This window comes from Malurus melanocephalus, unplaced genomic scaffold, assembly GCF_030028575.1.
Source record: "Malurus melanocephalus ecotype Western Australia unplaced genomic scaffold, MMel_1.1 scaffold_0, whole genome shotgun sequence".
In the NCBI taxonomy this organism is placed as follows: Eukaryota; Metazoa; Chordata; class Aves; order Passeriformes; family Maluridae; genus Malurus; species Malurus melanocephalus.
In genome coordinates, this window is record NW_026623232.1 from 3,479,182 (window position 1) to 3,500,849 (window position 21,668).

The following is a 21,668-nucleotide window of genomic DNA, read 5'->3' on the forward strand; positions in this document are numbered from 1 at the left end:
TTTCTCTTCTAACAAGTTGATTAATCCCATCATCATTTTGAAACCCTATTTTATACTGAATAAATCATTTTCTAATAAAGAGCAGTTAGGAGGTGTAAAACTTTGACTTATTCTCAATGATGCTATCAGCCTCTCTGCAGATTTTACCATTTCTGTGTGCTGTGTGCTGTGTGCTGAAGATGATGCTTTTTCATAACTGAAAAGCTTTATTTTTACAATAGGATCTTCAATATCCTATTGACAAAGTCTCCTGATAAATCTTCTGCAGTGAAAATGTACCAATTTTACTGTAAACACCATTGTTAAATGCCTCCATTATTTGTATTCTTTCTCCTCATTTTTCCCCTCGCTACGACAATTAAGCCAAACGTGTTACAAACARATGACTGCTGCCTTTGGGACAGCATGACAAACACACAATGCACAAGGGAACGCTCCAATACAACATCTTGCATTTGCAGCATCCCCTAATTGTCTGGATCATGCAACAGACTAAACAGCCAGTGAGGAAGAAGAAGGGCTCCAATCAGCTAGGGCTAATTCTTGTTTATGCACTTGGAAATGCAAAAATTTGGAAAATATAGACCTTAATATTCAGTTGAATTACAAAAAGACGAACTATAAGTAGGACAATAAACATTTTGGTTCTGTAGAGTAGTTCCTCTAATGACATAATGTTAAAAACCATCCTGAAAATGCAGAGTTATCAGGTTATACAAGGGTTGGGGGGCAGCTCAAACCCTCTGTTTCTTCTGAGACATCAGATCTGTAGGAAGATCTAAAGGTTCMTTGGTCCTTGAATGTAAGCACAGAGAGAAAGAATGGCTCTTTAGCCCAGCGCTTGGGATGTCCTCCTGCTAAAGATGGCCTTCCTGGTTTTATCCCTTGGCTCAGGATTGTTTCAGGATTTTACCCAGGGACTGTTTAATGCGTCCTTTGCATGCTGATGAAAACAGCACTTGCTGCTGAAGGAGCAGCAAGTAATAATTGCAGATAAGCAAGTAATGCAAATAAGAAAGCTGCAACTCCCTTCACTCTTCACAGTGAATCAGGGCCTGCTTCATGCAGCAGGTGACAGAGCAGGATTTGCGTTGGCAATATAGAAGTTTCAACATCTGTAACAGAGACTGAAAGGCACACATTTTTCACTGACATAGTGCTTAATATCGTGAAAATAGTTTCATCTATTTAGAACATTTCAATTTGTTTCCAGTTTTTCATGATAGAGGTATCACTAATGCACAGTAAAACAACTCTTGAATTGTTTATATTAAATAAGTGAATAATATCACTCAATACCAAAATAGTAGAATACACTTTAAAATGTTTCTAAAAAATTAAAATTACTCTTCAAATGTGGAATCTGATTTTCTTCTGTGTGTAAGATATTTTTAAGGTAATTAGTTAAGCAAGATATTATTTACCTGAGACTGAAAATTTTTATAGTATGAATGTAGAGACATTCCATTAAGGGCTATTTTGCATTTTTTAGATCTTACATTCTTAACTAGGACTTTTTCAGGGCATTAACACACCTAGTTAAATACATATTTTATTTTTWAAAAAAATTTAATTACCAATGTGTATCTCACACTTCTTAAACTAGAGAAAAGAGGCACTATCACWGTAATAGCCATGACTCAGTAAGAAGAAAAAAAAAAGCTGAAAGTTCTAATCAAAATTGYAATCAGAACGATGACAAATGGTGAAGACTATTAAATTTTCTTTGCTTCCTTGATGAATTTAATAAAGAACTAATCAAAGATCATTAGAGGGCTTTTGTGCTTGGTGTGCATTGTAACCGGATTGCAATTGGAATTTATGTTTTAGTGGTTATCTACAGTTGAATTGGACTGTTAAATACAGAAAGAGATTTTTTAGTATTTTTCTTTGAAAATATTTATTTTAAAATGTCAAATCATTGTATGTTGCTTCTATCCCTTATGCAGTAAAACAGAGCCCATTTCATTGTGGCTAGAAATTTTAAAATTAGTATCAGTTTCAGTGTTTAGTTGGAATTTTCTAATGATCTTCTTCCTTTTAATTTTGCAAGAAAAGTAGGGAAGAGACAGTTTCCAGGCAGTTATGCAAGTAATCAGTTTGCTAGGACTATTGACAACCTGTAGAATTACTTAACAGTATGGAAATTCACCTTTTGAAAATCCTCAGGGTTAACTTAGTATTCTTAAATTTTAAAGCGTGCTTCTTTGATCTTATTTTCGTATTCCCTATTTGGTGCTGGAATAATAATACTTAGAAGATACAGCCACAGAAGATGTTGTAGTCTAAGCCATCCATTTATTTTTCTTCTGAGTCTTAATGTCTGCAGTTTTAGGTTGAGCAATGAAAGAAAGATTGTACTTTCCTTTGGGTGAAATAAATGAAAAGGATGGTTGAATATGCTGGAAGAACATGTACACTTAAAATATGTAATTTGTAGATGGCAACAATAATGATATGAAAAAATATCTTCAAGCTCTTTTTGAAGTAACTCTTTGGAGAGTGTAGTTAACTGGCAATTTATAGCCAACTGGTTGGTTATGACTGGTTAGAGGAGCTCACTTCATGACTTTCATTTCCACTCACCCTCCACTGAAAGGAACATGAGGCTCCCTTTGATAGTGGTGATGTGCACAAGATTCTTAAGTTATTATCGTGACGTGATTATAATAATTTGGAAGTTACATGCAGTGAGACATACAGATATACAGAAACAGATCAGCTGTTCAGGTGCTGAGAAAGAARTCACATTATTCTCCAGTATCTAATATAGATGCACCTATATCCTATTGTTGGAATGTGCGGTGTTGCACATTAACACACAGGCTTTTCCATTGAAACACTGTTAAAGGAAAATGGGATATTAGCCTCCAAAATAAGTGCATGATAGTAGCAGGAATAACTGTCTAGGACTAGTAAGACATCAGATCAGGATCAGAAGTCAAGTTAGCTTTGGCTTGCTTCCATATTTTTGAGAAATTGAAAGTGAGAGAAAGCTTGGCCTCTGTGAATTAGCATGGGATGTAAATTGCTACCTTGTGTAATGAACAGGTCAATAATTTCAAAGCTAATGTCACTAAACCACATCATCAAATCCACAGGCATTGGAAAATGACGGAAAATGGTGAAATCCTAGCAGAAACACCTTCTGGCCTTCAATCTGCATAAACTGTAATTGCCTAGACAATAAATCACTTCAATCTTTCTAACAGCAAAAGGGCAGATTTTCAAGAATTTCAGACTTACCTTATGTGGATGTGAAAGACTGCTCCTGGACAGGGACAGTCTCTGGCCCTTCAGGCACAGACGCAGAAATGTTTGTGCCCATTCTCCCTCCTCCACTTCCCTGGGAGCAGTACCAGGCTCAGTCTGTGTAGAGCCCAGACCATGGAGTGGCCTTTGCCAGTAGCACTGCTTGAATTCCTTCTGGGAATGCTCTCTGAGGTGGTGCCGCAGAGGGGTCCATAAGAAAGAGAGGGTGGCTGCAGGGAGGAGAGCTGGGGCACAGCAGGGGCACAAGGATGTGAAACACCCAGCACAGACACAGTGTTCATGTCCCTTCATGAACAGATGAGAGAAGATCCCAATCAACTACCTCACTTCTCTTCATCATCCACAGATGCTTTATATTTGTTTTCTGTGGGGCTGAACATAAATGTGAACTGCTCTACAACTCCATGTTTTGCCATGCTGCCTTTAAAGCTGTAACACAAGCTAAAAAAAGAAATTTTGCATTCCCAGTCTTTTAATACACTGATAGGGATCTATGCAGCCAAGCAGCTTAAAAATGGAGAAATTATTTAAAACTATTTAAGCCTCTACATATCATATGATTTCCCAGGACCAGCCACAGAAAATGAGATACTGATGAACAGCAAGTCAAAGACTAGAAAAAGCATTTTTTTGGAATCTGCTTGAAATAGCTGTGATGATCTGAAACAGTAAAACYCAGACCTACAATATCGAGACTTGCCAAAGTTTGGAGAACAATTAACTTGGAGAATGGTCTCAGGAGTTTCTAAGAAGCTAGAGTAGATAAGTGAAAGGACCACAAACTTACGTGAACTGTCTGAAAGTACAGATTTTTTAGGTTTTAAAAATTAGTTATGATTTTGCCATTCTGTGCTTAAACAATAAATTATTAGTTTTATCAGTCATAGTTGATGATAAATCCAGCTTTGGGTGATACGCTACAAGAGGGGATTTTTAGTTCTCTAGATTGTCAACTCCAAGATAYAGGAAAAGGAGGAACTTCATAGCGCCTGGCATTTCCATGTATTTCCAAGATATTTATTACGTAATGGAGGCAATAGCACTTCATGGGTGGGTTTGAAATCTGATAAAGGATGAACTTTATGCGCAACAAATGTCAGCCGTCAACAATGATATCCCGGAAAGATTGTGCAAATCATTATGTAAATGGAAAAGCTGCCTGATGTCAGGGGTCTCAGAGGACATGGCAATGGTGAATGAAAATCATTGCTTCTCCATATAACAAGAGTTTATGGAAGAGGTCAAAATAAAGTGATCACATCTTGACATTGGGAAAATAATGGCAGGAAGACTGTGGTTTGGGTGGTTTGGAGAAAATATAAAATTCATTAGTTAAGCACCTTCACATAGCGGATACATTCAGTGCCCGAACTGTGAGGGTGTCTGAGGGCACGCCATGGGCAGGCACAGCCCCGCCCCCAGAGCCCTCAGTGCGGCTGGGCTGTCCATCAATCATCCATCGACCAATCACACACCAGGGAGGTGCCAAGCCAGCCTCTGATTGGCTGAGCTATCCATCAATAACACACATGGGGCACTGCTAATCCAGCCTCTGATTGGTCGATCAACCAGTAGYCCCGCCTGGGGGTGGGCTGCCAAATATCCAAGGGGCCTGCTTTTGTTTTCTGCTTTTATTTTGTTGGGGATTTTTGTAGTTTCTGCTTCTGAATGTGCAGAAGATGTGGAGGCCAAGAAATGAATACACCCTGAATTTGGACACTCCCTTGCCTAAGTGTGTTGTTGTAAAGCAATACACTCGCTAGTATGGCTCTGCCGACATGCACACGCGCATGCACACATGTACGCACYATGGTACATTCATACTCAGGCACAGCTTTCATTCACTCGCCCCTGCCTTCAGCCAGTGCTCTTTGGCTTTGCTAACAGCAACACACAGACAGGCTGAGGAGTCATACCCCTGCTGCCTCTTACACCCAGGCTGATGTTATAATGCAAGAACTTGCGTCTACACAATACGGAATGTATTGTTTAAATCCACCCTTGTGTTCAAAATCATCACAGAACTCATTCAGACACAGGTCTGCTCTGAAATCAGTAGTGGGTTTGGTAATCTGCTGCCTTTTGTTTGTAACAGAGAAGAATTAATGCTATTTCTCCATTTTATTTTGTTGTTTATATTTTTTTTAACGCACAACAGCATGGAGAGGTGTCTTTCTCTCTCAGTTCCTCTCCAGTCTGCTTGTCTCCTGGTACTACACAGCAGTAAATAAGTGTCTGTTGTTCAGATATTATTCACCTTTCCCTTTTGTTCTAGACAATTTTGTTGATACAGTGTGAGAAAACAACTCAAGAGAGAGGGTTATAATGCTCATTTCTAAGAGCCATAGTTAAGTGTTACATTTGTACTTTTGACTTGTTATCTTCTATTGCATAATAAAAAGTGAAGAAGCCAAGTACTCTGTTGTATGAATAGAAAATACTTGTGCCCACAATTTAACCCTTCAAACAATATATAGGAATCAAAGCATAATGGTGTTTTTCAAATTATTGAAGGCATTGTAGTACAATTGTAGTACATTGTAGTACTTTCCATAGTTCTACAGTCTCAGTAAGGTGATTGTGAAATATTCCTTACTGCTTTTATACTTTTGACTGACTTTTCTTTACACAGCAATTTATGGAAGCATAGCATACTGAGCCTGCTCATAAATTAGGCAGTATGACTTTAATAGAATCCATGAAGAGGCTTGAGTCTTGAACTGAATGTTCTCGCTCTGTGTGCCAATATGTACTGTAATGTGTTAAAAATTACTTTAATTGAGCAGACATTATCAGTGAGCGTCTTATGGCCACTGAAGGCATTTTTTCGTTGTTTTCCTGAATATCTCAGTTAAATTATGCAGAAAAATTYCTATCCTAGCCCATTGCATAAGCTCTGAAGAAGTAATTGGGAAGTCAAACGAACTCCCGTTCAAACATTCCTGTTGACAAGAGAAAGTCATATCTGTTTTTAGTGTGAAATATCTTCTTTACAAACCTGGGGGTTAAAAATAGAAAACATTTTTTGAACTTCTGTCCTGTTGGTACATTGGGAACAACTTTAACATAACTCGTCAGTAATCAGCTATTTACCATTTAAACCATGACAAAAGTATCTTAAAACTTCTTTTGTGCTCTTATCATTTTTAAGGACCACATTTATACACAAATTGCTTGGCATCTCTGTATCAAGGCTTTGATCTCCTCCACTATCAATTGTTGGCTCAGGTACAAGAGACTGTAAAATATACAAAGCTGTCTGCTCTAGACGGAGTTGAAATAAAAAGGGAGTCTGTTTATATGCAGCCACTCATTAATTAAGTCAGTCAATATTTACATGTTATAAATATAATGCCTTCTTTGTTAGATAAATTATTTAATTCAACCTCTATGAAACTTCCTTTCAAGAGACCAACCTTTACAAATAAATAACTTTTTAGTTCCTTAATTATAATTGTACTGAATACCATCCTTTTCTTCCTTTCTCTTTTTATCCCAATTACTAGGTCAGCTTTGATAATACATAAAAGAGTGTTTTACAAACACTTAAAGCCATTTATGATGTGTTGCCATACAATGTATTTTTTTGAAAATGTCATCAAGCTGGACAAACAGCTCTTGTGTTGTGTCACGTATGTTTTCCAAATTTGCTTTTAATGGGATGTACTATAGGCTTGCTATACCATCATCCCATAATAAGAGTTCAAGCCTATAGGACTTGGCATTTCCAGCACCTCTGGCATGTGTTGTGCTGATAGAAATGCACATTGATGCCTTGGATGACAAACGTCTCTGGGTGACCTGTTTCTTGATTAATTCTTTCTAGCAAATTAGACGTAGAAGCAACAGCACCTTTCTCCATTTGTGCCTCCTAGGACTTTCTGTTGTTCTTCACAGATCTCTGTGTCTTCTTATTATTTTAGTACTTGAAATAACACATAAATGTCACGATTGCAGATGATTATGACAATAAACARGATAGTAGCAGCATCTCACAGAAAGAACAGGGAATGGGGGGAAAGGATTTCTCACCTTATGTGCATACAAGAAAATACAGACACATATGTTCATGTGTTTCCAAATATAGAGGATGTTAAATCCTGAGGTCTGGTTAGATTTCTAGCATTCTAAAAAAATAATGTGTGTTTGGGGGGTCAGGGTTTTTTTTCACTAAGGTAAATTCAAACTGCTTTAAGAATGTGACAAGTATTTTTTTTTATTTCTGTATATGCCCATAAAGAAAAATATTTTCCTTATATTAAGCATTTCTAGCAGTTTTTTTTTTAATATAGCCCTGTCATCCTTGTCACGTAACATGTCTGCGGTGAATTATGTTAGTGACATTTTTGTTTAAGTCATTCAAGATATTTCAGAGATGTAAGAATGCAAGTGATATTATCTGCAGATGTCACCTCTGGCAGTTTTAGATTTTTTTATGTGTTTCTTCAGTAGCTCTAGTAATGACTTTTATCTTCAGTATTATTATACCCAATAGTTGACTGTATATAGCCATTATTTCCTTAGTGATGGTCCTTAGCTCTGTGACACTAAAGTTGTGTATGTCCTAAATGGATAAATGAAGAGTGTTTTGTATGGGGAATGCAGACACAGGTTAGTTTTCCCAATGCAAACACGCATACTCTAGAGAGAAGAGTAGAACATAATGCATAAGAGTAGAACATAACATAATGCCTTAAAAAAGGGAGAAAAAATATTGCTAGTCTTGCCGCACCCAGACCTTCTGTTTGTGGATATTCCTAGAAATTCCACTATTGCCAGTGACAGATGCTTGAGAGATTTATGACCCACTAACTTTTCATTTGCTTTTGTAATTCATCCACTTTCTGATACAGAAGCCCAAGAGAGTGACATAAAATTAAGCATATGCAGGTGAGTTGTTAGAAGAAGGGATGTGATCACAAGAGCATGGTCCAATTGAGTCAGCGTGCTCCTGAGATGTCTGAGGGACTGAGGCAAAATTCCCTCACAAAGGTTTGTTGGCTCCTAAGAAGCTGAAGGAATCACTGGTGTGACCTGCAGACACAGTGAATCCTAATGGCTTGTTCCCCTGAGGTCATGTCCCTGGTCTGGGTCCCCCTCCACCAGCCTGCTGTCACCTCTCACAGAACCCAGACACAGCCAATGCATGGCTGTGGTTAAAGGATCTTCCCTTGCTACTCAGCCTGGTAGGGGGAAGGAGTTTTGGGAGACCAAATGAAACAGGGTGAGTGAAATAATCTTGTGTATCATGAGGGGAAAGGAGGGAGGGAGGAAGGGATAGAGGAAAAGAGGATTATTTTCAGGCTGGCTGTAAATCTGCAGTGATTTCGTGTTTGAGACTTATCTCCTGTGAGAATTGTAGCTTGAAAAAAGAAGGACAGAAACTTTGTGTTCGTGTGAGTGGYTTTCCCTCTCACCAGAGCACACAGCATTGCCCAGGTCAGATCACAGCACTGTGAGCAGCTCACCCCCAGCTGCACCACATGTGGGCAGAGGTCCTTTCCAAGCACCTGAAATTCTCCCCTTCTCTTTTTTTCCTTTGTGGATAGCAAGTGCCAATATTTGATTTCTGTCCAGCCTCGGTGCCGTGTCGAGTGAGCTCCCCAGAGGCTGAGTGCAGGAAGCCTGAGCCAGCACAGAGAGCTAAACTGGGACATCCCTGTCACCACTCGAGAGGTCGCAATGCTGGAGCTGACTCATACCTTGTAGCCATCAGGCTCCTGGGCTGGTGATATTCTGGACACTGTACTTGATTTTAAAGTGGGAGAGAGCTGCAAGATCCTCTCTTCACACAGCATTTCCTTCTTGAAGTGGTGTTGTTGGCTCTAAAGAAAGCATGTTCTCATACTAAAGATTACACTAAACCCTACTATGTATTATTTTTAGAGTAGCTTCCAGGGAGTATTTTCTAATTTGAAGAAAAAAACTCGTGGGTTTTCTACTCCTATTTGACTACTGTGAAATGATTTCCTACTATTAGCATAAAAGGGATCTCTTGTGCTATTGCTTCTTCTGCCTTAAAAATGTGAAACAGGATCCATTAAGGTTTTTACCTTAATGATCCTGTGTGATTTAGACCTGTTCTGTGTGATAAAATGTAACAAAGTTCTTTACATTTTTAATGTGAAAAAATGTAATTATATTTGATGCATTACAGCTGATTGGGAGCTGGAACATTTGGGTTATTTCTCACTACCCATATGTACCACATACGGTCTGTGAAAGTACAGGAGTGTACTTTTAATTTGTGTGGACATTATATCAGAGATTCTCCCCATGCTACCCCAGTTAATCTCATAAAATGTTAATGTAATCCCTTCACAAATATGTAAATGCAGTACCACTATGGGTCTGGCAAATAATAAACAATATGTATCTTATCCTGGGCTTTCCGTCATGTAATTCTCAGCAATAATTTAGTCTTTGCCTTCCACTCTGAAGGATTTAAATGGAATGACCTTAATTCTGGTTTTGTTTGCTCTCTATCTACTAAGCAGCTGCAGTGAAGATGAAGACAAACAGTAGATTAACAATGGTACCTTTTATAAGGCTGATTAGTCTTAAAATATGCTCAGTGGAAACAAAAAAGTATAAAATGAGGTCTGAGAGGTTTTTACTCTTTTCATTGAAACTGCTGCATTTCTTTCAGTAAGTCACAGATACTGACTTTTCAATCAAGTTTTTTTTTCTTGGAGAGTAGTTATTTTTGCCAGCACAGCCTGTATATTTCAGAACTGCAAGGTAGGTACTTCTAAAATAATTCTACCTTATTTATTTTTCTGGTTTAGATGAGAACTTTGTGGGGAGTTAATTAAAAATATTTACTGGCATTTAATGTCATCTTTTTTTCAGTGATTATGTATATAATCAGCTGTTAAAAGCAACACTAGAACTGATGTGGGTGATAGCTGTAATGGGTGCAGCTGGCATTCCTGCAATTTATAAGCACTTTGCAGAAATACGTTTTTAACATGTACAAAGTGTGTAAGAGAGAAGTGGCTCGAGACAATGGATGAACAACATGGTTTATGGCATTGCTTAACAGCACCTGACAACACCCTGCAAATTTTAGGACTGGATGTGGGAAACAGTTTATCCATCAGTCAACAAGGCAAAATGTACTTACCTGAGCTGGTGCCAGTTAAAAACACCGCCTGATAAAATAATACCTCGAATGGGATTTCTTGTCTTACACCTGTCTCCCCTGAAAGGCCGCTCTGTCTGCAGCACCTGGCCTGTTCCCTTTGCTCCTTACCAAAGTGGAGGGGAGAGAAAGCTTGCTGATTTAGCCATCTTGCTAAATCACCCACATCCCCTTCCTAAAGCACCTAGACATTCCTTAGATGTCTCCTATCAAAATCCTGCCCCAGCCTGACCCTGCTTATCAAGCGCCTGTTGTTCTTTCAAAGATTTGAAAGGATTACAGCAGATTAGCTAACACAGCTCCTTTCCTTGTATTGCTTTGTGTGACAGTCAGTTCTGTAATAAAAATAAAATATAAATTTTAAAACACATTTTAAGAGTCAGCATACTGCTAATATGCTAAATCTTACATTTTGGTACAGTTGAATTAAATTTTGCATTTTAAAAATCTGTATTAAGCAGTAGCTAGATATTTTCCCCCTATTTTTTCTGCATATTTTTTAGTTGTAATGAAATTCACCTCATTTCTAATAAAATTCCAACCTGTGCAAAGACATTTTCCTATCTGATACAAAATACATGTTTGTGTTTCATATAAACGATGCATAAATACAGGTTTTTATCTCATTTTCATGCCTATTTTGATTTTTAAAACACATAACTATTTGTGTACTAGCACCTTAGTAGTAGCCACAAGGTATTTGGGCATTAAAAAAATGGGTTCCCAAGAAGACCTGAAATCACATGAGAGTGATCCACACTAAATGTCTTTGAGGGGGAAAAAGAAGGGGATTAAATAAAAAGGAGGAAGAAGGGAAGAAAGTAGTTGTCACAAAGCTGGGATAAAGACATCAACAAAATGAAATTCCAAGAGAAAGCCGAGCTCCCAAACAAGTCACAAACCTCAATTACTGAGTTAGCAATCATGCTGAATTTAACAGAAGGAAGTCAGTTTGGACAGTTACTTCAAAGCCTGTCTCTACAATGAGAACTGAAGAACTGAGATCCTGGAGCTGCATGTAGACAACAGCAGAACAATGTTACATCAGTTCTGTTTTGAGAAATTAATAAAATACTCCTTTAATTTCTACCTCACATTTGGTTTTGACTCYGTGACATTTCTCCTTATTTATCATGGATGTTTATCACCCTGGAAAGTTTCATGTGCTTTTTCTGGCATCAATATCTTTCTTGAGGTCAGGCTGGAAAACAGGGAACAGTCACAAAATTCAGTAGCAAATGTTGAGCTGTGTTTAAATGTGTGTCCAGTGGTGACTTTGAGGTGAGCAGGCTTTGATGGCCACCAGACCTCCTGCTTGCAGAGCAGCAGTGGTTGCCCACTCAGTGCATGGTCTGTGCTGGTCAGCCCACCCTGCCAGCCAGATGGACACATTGTGGGCTCAACTGTCCCTTGCCTGGGCTTTATGGCTCCCTCGCTTGCAGATCTGCTCTTGTGGGACACCATGGGCCATGAGGACATAGCCAGCGTCAGAGTTTAGTCCTCACCTCTTAATGTTGCACAAATGGTTGTAAAATACTCTTTTTCTGCCAAACTCCTGCCTTTTTTTTTTTTTTTTTTTTTTTTTTTTTTTTTTTTTTTTTTTTTTTTTTTTTATCTCTCCAGTCAAAGAGAACTCTACCTGCTCTGGAGAACTGGATATTGGTTTTCATCCTCATTGTCTTCTGTGCCACTGCTAACTGTGTGGTGTGTGCAAGGCACAGAGCTGTGTAGGACTAGGGGCTCAGGATGCTGAGTGTCTTCTACTTGTACTAGGAGATTTTTGAGGTTTTAGAAATTCTGGAAGGGGAGTCATTTCTAGTTAGGAATTGAATTGTGGATTTGAGAGTTGAAATGTTGTCAGTAAGGTCTGAAATTACCTTTTGAGCTTGAGCAGTTGCTGGGGAGCCAATGGTTAACCACCTGCCTGAATGGGTCAGACAAGTTACACATCATTTTTCATGCACTTCAAGCTGAAGAGATGTGAGACAATCCTGGTCTGGAAACTGCACAGCCACAGTAGCTGTGTCACTAATAAGCTCTGCTGAGTTGCAGAAAAACAGAAGATTTGGCAGTTCTGTCATTTCCCTTGACCTCTGTCTGGAGCAAGTCCCTTTTCTTTTTCTCTGTCACTTGTGACTGTTAGGTACAGAGAACAAACCCTTCTTTTCTTTTTGTTGCCAAGTTATTAATTGATGTTCAGGAGAGGATGGGAGGAAAGAAGCTTTGTCTGGCTCTGAAAAGCACCAGATGTGCTTTTTTGAATTGAGGAGAGGAATTAATTAAAATGAGGTAATAATATTAATCTGCCGACTGCAGTTGAGATTGGCTGTAACAGGAGGGGGAGCTCTCAGCGCATCAGGCAGGGGAAARGGGGTTGAGGGGGAGCTCGGCTTTCCCAAACCAGAGAGGGGCTGGGGGCCCTCCTGCGATGCAGCAGTGGGGGAGGGATTTCTTGTCACCCGTTTCACGGAAATACCTGTGTGACTCTGCTGGGCTGCTGCCACACTCAACGCAAAGACAGAAGCAGGAATGAATATTCAGTGATGAACGCGGGTGGAAACGCTGACGGAAAGAATGAAGTACAAATTAAGAAGCGTTGGGATTCTTCTTAAAGTGTGTCTGTTTTGATTGCTTTTTCTGTAGATTTTTGCTATGTATTATATTGTTTAACAGAGCAAAAGAAAAACAGAATACATGTTTACTGTGTACTAAGCTGTAAGTACCTTTTTCAGACATCAGTAATCATCCTTTCCAGCTGAGAAGGCAATACACTTGCAATAGAGCTCTCCAAAAAACAGCAATTGTCCTATATTAGTGTTTCTGAAGCTATCCCTTATGGAAAAGCTCTCCTGAATTTAATAAGGGTAAAATGAACTGGGCTATATAGTAATTTCATAGAATTAAAAGAGAATTACGAATTTAGTAGGAATTATACCTCTGCCATAGATGAGGCTGGCATTAGCTGATGTGAGGCTGTGTGCAGACCTGCCTCTGCTGTTCAAGTAAATAATCTGTGTGCATGTGTGCGAGCGTGGTAAATCCTCATTTACTGCCCAGTCTCGGAGGTGTTTGTGTGCACGTTCCCGGGCTTATGTCCAGAGCACCCTRGAGCAGAGGAGTGAGAACAGCAGGATTGCTGCTGTGTCCAGCAGGCACCAGGGCCAGCTGGAGTCCATGGCAAACTCAAAGCAAGAGTCACTGCACTTTGATGCTCCTTGGCAAATTGTATGAAGGCTGCCAATTTCTCTAGCTTTAAAAAGTAATTTCTTAAAAAAACTAGAAATGGCAAGGGATTTGGGGAGGTAATACCCGTGGGAAATCATCATGGCATAGATGCCTGTGTAATTTTTTTATTCTGAAATCCCCACTTTCAAGGTTTAAAAGCACACAAACTTTTTTTTCCCCTGAAGGATAAGCCATTTTTCCATTACACATAATAGTTATTAAAAAGTTTGATGTTGATGATTTTTTTTTTATCTTCATTTATTTTGGTGTTAGTCAAAAAGCTACTCCTGGGGTTATATGTTTATATTGATTCTCCTGCAAGGAAATCTGCATCTCCTACCATTTCTTTTTAGATTTCAAATCTGACAAATGGATGAGCTGAGCACTTGAGAGGCAAAAACTTCTTTCAGGTGCTGTGCATCCCACCAGCAGTTCCCCCCGTACAGGAGGCACATGGGGTATGGAATGGCTTCAGCCTGCTGGACTCAAAAAACAGTTGATGAGAAAACCTCACTAAATAAGGAAGAAAAGGAAAAATGTCATTCATTTACAGACTTGAAGGGGAAAAATATATGTAAATTTGTATTGCAACCCAAACTAAGCCACTTTGGGCACTTTTTCAGAGAGGTTGTAAACCTCTCCTGACTCGAGGTGTTGGGCAGGTGAAAGGTGCAGCTTGTGAGCCTCAAGGGCTCCACTGGAGACAGAAAACAAAGCCAGAGCTGCGTGAGTGCACGTTCTGGTCTTGCTGCCCTTACAGGTAAGCTACCTTGGCTGTCATACCTATTCTTGCTTGTCTTCTTTAACATTCTTGAGTGTTTTTGATAAAATTGTGCTGTTTTGCCTGCAAATTCATGGAACTTTGGTGACATCCAGTGACAGGTTCTGCTGAAAGGTGTTTTTTCTCCCTGGAGTGATGGGAAATGCTGGTACCCTGCTGATTTCCCTTAATGGAATCAGCAGATGAGTTTTAACAGAGGCTGAAAATCGGACTCACAAACCATATACTATTGATTGTTTTAAGGCAGTTGAGATTTGCATTAGGTTTGCTTTCAATATTTAATGTGTAAATTACTGTTGAAAAGGTGTTAATTAATCACAGTATAAAGCCAAGGTCTTGTCTGGCAATCCATTTAAATAACCTAATGCTCTTTGAAGAACTTTCTCAGGGCTTCTCTCCTAAATTTTCTGTCTCTTAAAGAAACTATCTGAATGTTGAAGTCAAATCTGTGAATAGGGCCTGTTCTTTTAATATTTTTTTTTCAGACAGTTTAATTAAAATTGGAGTAAAACCTCATTTTGCGGAGAAAAAGAAGAAAATCAGTGATAGCATACTCTGATGATGGTATAAAATGTAATAAACTGTGGTAACTTGCTTAAAAAGTAGCTATTCATGGATTACATTTTAAGAAACAAATTATTGTATTCAACTCCTAGAGAGTTGTGTTTTAAACAAAATGGAATCTGAGGTTAAATGACATTGCAAGCTGGAGAAATGAATATTTAAAAACTATATTCAAGCTAAATTGCCAAATGGTTACTCTTGTATAGTAACATCCAAATCATGGCAATTGTTCTTCTAATAAATATAATTTCTATAGAATTTTCTTTGATTATTCAGTTAACCGTCAGTGCTGTTTTACCTCTTTATAATAATGCATGCTTTCTTTAAAAAAAAAAGGAAAAAAAAAAAGAAAAAAAAGAAGTTGGTTATTTCTTTGGTCAGGGCCTATTTGCTCCTTTTTTATGTGAGATTTTCAATACTCGGCAATGATGCCGAGCAAAAAAGGTCCATCCACTTCACTTGTGATGCCTCGTGCATTACCTAAAGCACAACAGAACAATGGCAGACAACAGAGCCTTTCTCCCCGCTAACAATGCAGTCACCATGACAACCAGCAGAAGAACGTTTGGCCAGGAAAAGCTGGGAGCTTGGCGGACCAGCCTAATCAAAAAATGGAATAACATGACAACAATTACACTGATGAGTGAGAGGGAAGCTACAGATGCATTCAGACACCTATGGCACTGCTGGCTGGATGCATTCAGCATTATTTTTTTTGTTTTGTTTTGTTTAGTGTCTTGTGTTTTTTAAGAGCTGGTAAATAGACAAGATCGAATTGTGTAACAGAATGTCAGTGCTCTAGTTAAACTGAAAATTCCTTTTCTTTTGCTGTGCTACTTCAAGCACACTGAAGAGGCTTTAGGAGAGATGAGGTTTTGAAGTGAAATATGTAATAGATACAATATGAGTGTCACAAGGCAACTTTATTTAGCTTTAAAAATGTAAACTTGGATTTTCAAATGCGTGGATGCAAATAAATAAGACTGGGTTGTGTTATGAACAACCAGCCTCACCTTTCACTTTAATTTTAGAAAACTGGACATATGTCAAGCATTGATTAGAAGTCATGACTTGTTGTTTTTAAACCAACCCCTTCTGTATATTAGTAATCACTCTAAAACTTATCATGGCATTTTGTGCAGACCTCTGTTCCAATTCCGGGGAAACTTGAACTGCAGCTGTAMATGTGCCACAAATCAAGCGACAGACATAACGATACACTTCTCTGAAATACCCCAAATTTAGCACTGTGGTAGTAGCCTCCTATTATAAGCTCCCAATTGTATGGCAGAAGTTCTGGTATTTTCTTTATGAGAAAGAGGTGAAGAGAATTTTGCTGCCATTGCTGACAAATGAGTCTGTGATTTCTACTGTTAGGAAGCATTTATACATTTTAGGGAAGGGTGTGGAGAAGGGAAGCTGCTGTTTTAAAATGCTGAGGTATTTGGGGATAGCCAGGAGTTGTTTTAACAGCTGGAAAACAGCAGTGAGCACATYCCCCTGGATGTTTCTATGTGTTTTATCTGATAATGGGATTGTAGAGTTGAGTAATTCGGCCAGCCCTTCTTTCCATACTACCCAGTGCCTTGGCCAAAACTGCCTCTATATTCTGTCCTGCCCCCTTGTCCACTCTCCTTGGAGCTGTAGATGCCAGTGCCACAAAGAGGCACAGAGGCAGATTAGGTTAGATTGTTTGCTGGATGGCATTTAGATTAAACTTGATGAGGTGTTGGAGAGATTAGAATAAATCTGAGTGATAGCAGTAAATCTTAGCAGAAACTTTGCCAGTAAGATAGAAAGGGGAAAAGTGTAGAGATTGTGTTGAAGACAAATTCAGGTCAGCCATACCTGGGCCAGAGGATGCATTAATCCAGAGGATGCTGGAACAAGGCTGGGACAATCATCATGGTTGTACAGCAAACTTCCATGCTCGCCTTGGCATCCTGTTGACCTTGAACGTGTCTCCTCCTCTTACACCTGTACTGTTGTTTCTGCACCTGGCTTTCTCCTGCTTGCCAACTGAGTGCTAAACTAGAGGATCTGGGTTTTTTCTTCTTTTCTTCTTTAATTTTTTTCTTTCCATGGAAGATCATGCCTCCTTGCTCTACTTCAGAGCTCTCCAATTTGTTGAATATCCTCAGGCACCGATGAAAGGAAACACAGAAAGAAGATACATCATAGGGAAGTGGGATTTCTTTCTATTAGACGTGGGAGTGCAAAACCTCCATCTGCCTGTGCAGCCTCTGAGGTAAGTTGAACAGGCAATACCAATATGCTTAGGGTGGCCTATTCACTTTAAAAATCTATCTCTGTAGGAGAACTGTAAAGGTAGAGGTGGTGCCTGCTCAGGACATGGGTGGCTCAGAGAAGTCCCCAAGATGTGTTGGGTGGTAACAAAATTTAAAGTGAGCATGACAATATGTGCTGATACATCAAACCAGAAGAATAAGAGACGTCTCATAAATATAAGAATTGGGGGCATGCAGAAGAAGCAAACCAGATTAACRGTCCCCTTGGAAATCCCTGAGAAAGCAGAAGATAAATCAGGAGCTGCAGCCATGCTGATACAGAGTGTTGGGGGCAAGCACTATAAAGCATCTGCTCTCGAGCTGGAAACACTCACTGGTCTGGTCTTCTGTTTCCCTGACAGTCCCAGTGAAGAAGGGAGTGGATAGACAGTGGGCTGTGCTGGTTTGGTATGCCACTTATGCCAAAAATTAACTTTATTAGCTCTGCAGGACTGACATCATTAAAGGAAAAATTGCATGTAGTAACTAGAAAGGCTAATTCTGGAGGAATTCTGTCAATAATGTGCAGCTAGCCCAAAAGCTTTTTGAATGATGCAGTCACATTTTTATTTTATCCACTTATTCTATACAGAAGAAAATTCTTAGTAAAAATAGAAAGCATGGCCTATTTTTAATAAAGTTTCATTTTCAAAAGTTTCTAAATTTTTTTTTCTAATTGCTCTTTTATGGGAATGTCCCATATATCAGACATCCATCAACTTTTAAAATTGTTGTGCTTCGACAGTGATGCCCAGGTAACCCAATCCCATCAAGTAATATGCCAGTTAATAAATGTGAAAATACAGTATCAACTGCTTTTGTAAGAAAAAGAGGAGAGGAGGGGAGGGGAGGTCCTGGGTAGAAGACTCCAATATGGCAAGGGGGTCAGAGCCTGGCAAAGGCAAAAATAAGAAATGCAGAATGAATATTCTCAGAAGGGTGTGCAGAGCACGTTTGTTACAGAAGCCTGTCTTTTGGACCTGAGTTTCCTATTTACTTCAAGTAACCAAGCACTTTTACTGCTTGGACATGTACCATGGACACAACCCAAGGGGATGTTCCATTGCAAAAAAAACAAAAACAAAAACAAAACCACCCAAAGAACAAGAAATATATAATTTATACACCTTGCAATGTGGTATKTGCTTCCCTCAAAGTACAGTGGACACCTTTAATGCTACTCAAGTCAGGCTAGTACTCCTCTGTTCTAGCCCAGGGCTTTTTTATTTTTTTCTGTTTTAAATGCAGGTGTTATGCTTGCTATTATTTAGTCACACAATCCATCTCTGACTCGATAGATTTTTATTTTAAATCCTTTCTATAGGGCTCAGAATTTCACATGTCATTCCTTCAGTAGTCTGGGAAGTTTTTCTGCTGTACCTTCCTTGAACACATTGGACTCTTTCAATTCTTCTACCAGCTAAGACAGAAAATTATATTCTAAACATTTCTAGATACTTTTCTCATTATTCAAGCTGCTTTTGTTCCCAGCTTCTACATTATTATTTCAGGTAAAATAATAATTTATTTTGGGACCAAACAGATGTTACTTTCAACCTCATTCTCTTTTCTTTGTTCTTTCTTCCCTTTTTTTTTCTTGAGAACAGAGAACATTTTGATAGGTAGTTTCCACTTCCTTTGGATAAACATATTAGGTAAAACCCTGACTTAAGCTTTCCCATTAATTCAAAATCATGAAAATATTTGCTTCCTCTTCAATATATTGTAAATAAGAAGTTTTCAAAACATGCTTCTTCGTCACGCCTGATTTTACTAAGCCTTTTAAACAAAGTGTGTTTCTTTTAGCACAGTATAATCTTTTAAATTGCTGTGGAGGCTTGTGAGGTTCAAACATCTCATTTCTTTTGAATTTCTCTTTCCCTGGTATTTAGAAAACATGATAACTGATAACTTTCTTGAACTCAAGAAAAAACATTAGGTTGAAGTTAGAAAAAGAAGGTTGATAGGTGTGTTAGTGAAACAAATGGTAATGTTTACACAGTATATTTATTCTTTCACTTGAATTTTTCCTTCCTGCTTTTTGTGTTTATTCTTTCCATATAGTAGCCATATTCCGATCTGAGTTGAATCTTTAGGCTCATGATGTTTGACTTTCCCATCCATAATTAATAATACTTTAATAATCTTTAGGAATTACTTAATGTTGTTCAAGGTTATTTTTATCAACTAGTACACTTTTAGCAAGAGAGAGTCTGCACCCAGAGCTACTTGGAGAACAGCAAAGGTCTTTCTTCCCACTCTGTTCCCCCCTGTTCTCTGTCCCCCACTGACAGCACAATGACCCAGGGAAGATTTTCTTCCTCTGTACTGTCCCCTGCCGTTTCCATTATTAGGACAAAATGCAAGGAGAACTCACCAAACTGCAGCTGGCGGGGCATTTGCAAAYATTTGGAGCACGGTGTAAATCCCTGTTCATCCACTCATAGTTGGTTGAACATCACATTGCATTTTCAGCGTTTGGTTGTTTGGGTCTTTTTAACTTTGTGCCTCTTTTGCATTTTCTCCTTGTCCTGTCCTGACCACTCCTCTTCCTTGTTCAGGGACCTTCACTTTTCTTTCCATTGAGCCTCTTGTAACTAACGTGCCCATAAATAAAATCATGCTCCTTGCAGGCTGACCCAGACATCTAGCTGAGATAAAATCCAAGCCAGCCTTACCTAAAGATTTTATTCTGTGTAAACAGCTGAGAGATCTCTGTTATGAATGGATAGCACAAAAGTGATTCCTGTTTCTAAATGCATAACAACCAAGTAAATATTGCACCATAAAAAGGATCAGCTCAAGTCACAAGGGTGATGCTATGATCTCCAGGACCGTGGGGTGAGYCTCCAGGCTTGGTGAGTTTCTGGCAGGAGAAGCTCAGCAAGTAAGCTGGGCCTTGAGTAAGGAACAGCCTAACTCACATCTTCAGGTGAAAAGAGGTATGTGAGATAAGGATTTTGTCCAGCAGTTATTTCTGTTTCAGTTCTAATTCCAGTGAAGTGTGTATATGTGATGACACAGTTGTGTCTGCTTTTTTTCTGCTTTTTTTTTTTTGTTTTGTTTTGGTTTTTTTGGTTTTTTTTTTTTTTTTTTTTTTTTTTTTTTTTTTTTTTTTTTTTTTTTTTTTTTTTTTTTTGAGGGGAACACAGATCCCGTGATTCTGGAACAGATCTTGGATGTTTTAGACATTACAGTGCTTTACTTGAAAAATAACATTGTAGATATTCCTTCCTTCCCTCTTAGTTCATCCAAGGTCTAATCTATCTTCAGTCCTCCACTGCCTCACTGAAAGCTCCCATGACTTCTGCTTGACCAAATCCTGGAGAACTGCATTATTGCCCTTTTTCTGCTATCAGCAATTGCTTCCTTCTTCAGCTGTCATTTACCTGAGTCTCTAGTAATTCATGTGAAGAATTGTTCCCTGACAGATTTCTTGTTGAGTTCCCACGTAGTTTTGTGCCAGCCCCTTTTGMTCCTCTCTCCCAGTCAGGTGTTCTCCTGACACACATCACAGACACTTCCACCACCTCTGCTATGGCTGATGAACGCCAGGAAGGAGTGAGTCCCAGTGCCACCACAAACCAGGTGACACACAAACTCCATCTAAGCAGTGGTCATTGTCTTAAGGAATTAAACAAATAAACAAACCAAACCAAACAAACAATACCCCACTCCCCTTTTTGTAAAATCTAACAATTGATTAATAGTCTTGGCAACAACAAACAAAAATTGGACTTTCCTCTGTTTTTGTTGAGCTAAATAACAAAGTACACTGAAAGAATGGTTTTAAATCAGGCTCTTACAGAAGATGTCTCTCTACTCAGGGCAGAACTGGGAATATTTCTCTCCAAAAGGTATAAAACCTTAAATAAAATCTCATGTAACAAAACAGCAATTTGAACTCTGAATTGTTTTCCAATATCTGGCTATAGAGATATATAGTTGCTGGTGTTGCATTCTTAAATTGACGTTAAAAAAAGATAGCTAAAGAAGTAATATCTGAGTGGATATCACTGGAAAATGGGATTATTTAAGGAGACTCATCTCCTAGGTGGATAAAAATAAGATATTCAGGTAATTTTCAAAATGCAAAGCTATCTTATACAATGGAGACAGCTAAAAAGTACCATTTGCTAGCCTGCAGAGAATGATTTCTAGTCATCAGGATCCTGCAGGTAATTGAGGATATCTGCATCAGCATATTCTGCATTACTGCAGGAATATTATTGTAATGAAGCGGCGCGAAATGTGCGACTGTAATTGCCCTCTAGTGCACAGCCCTGGAACTGATCCCAGCCTGGCATAGGACTGCACTGCTCCTGAAAGGAAAAAGATCCTGAAAAAGTCTGAAATGGGGGGAGACAAAACCAAACCCTAGCAGCGTCAGGAA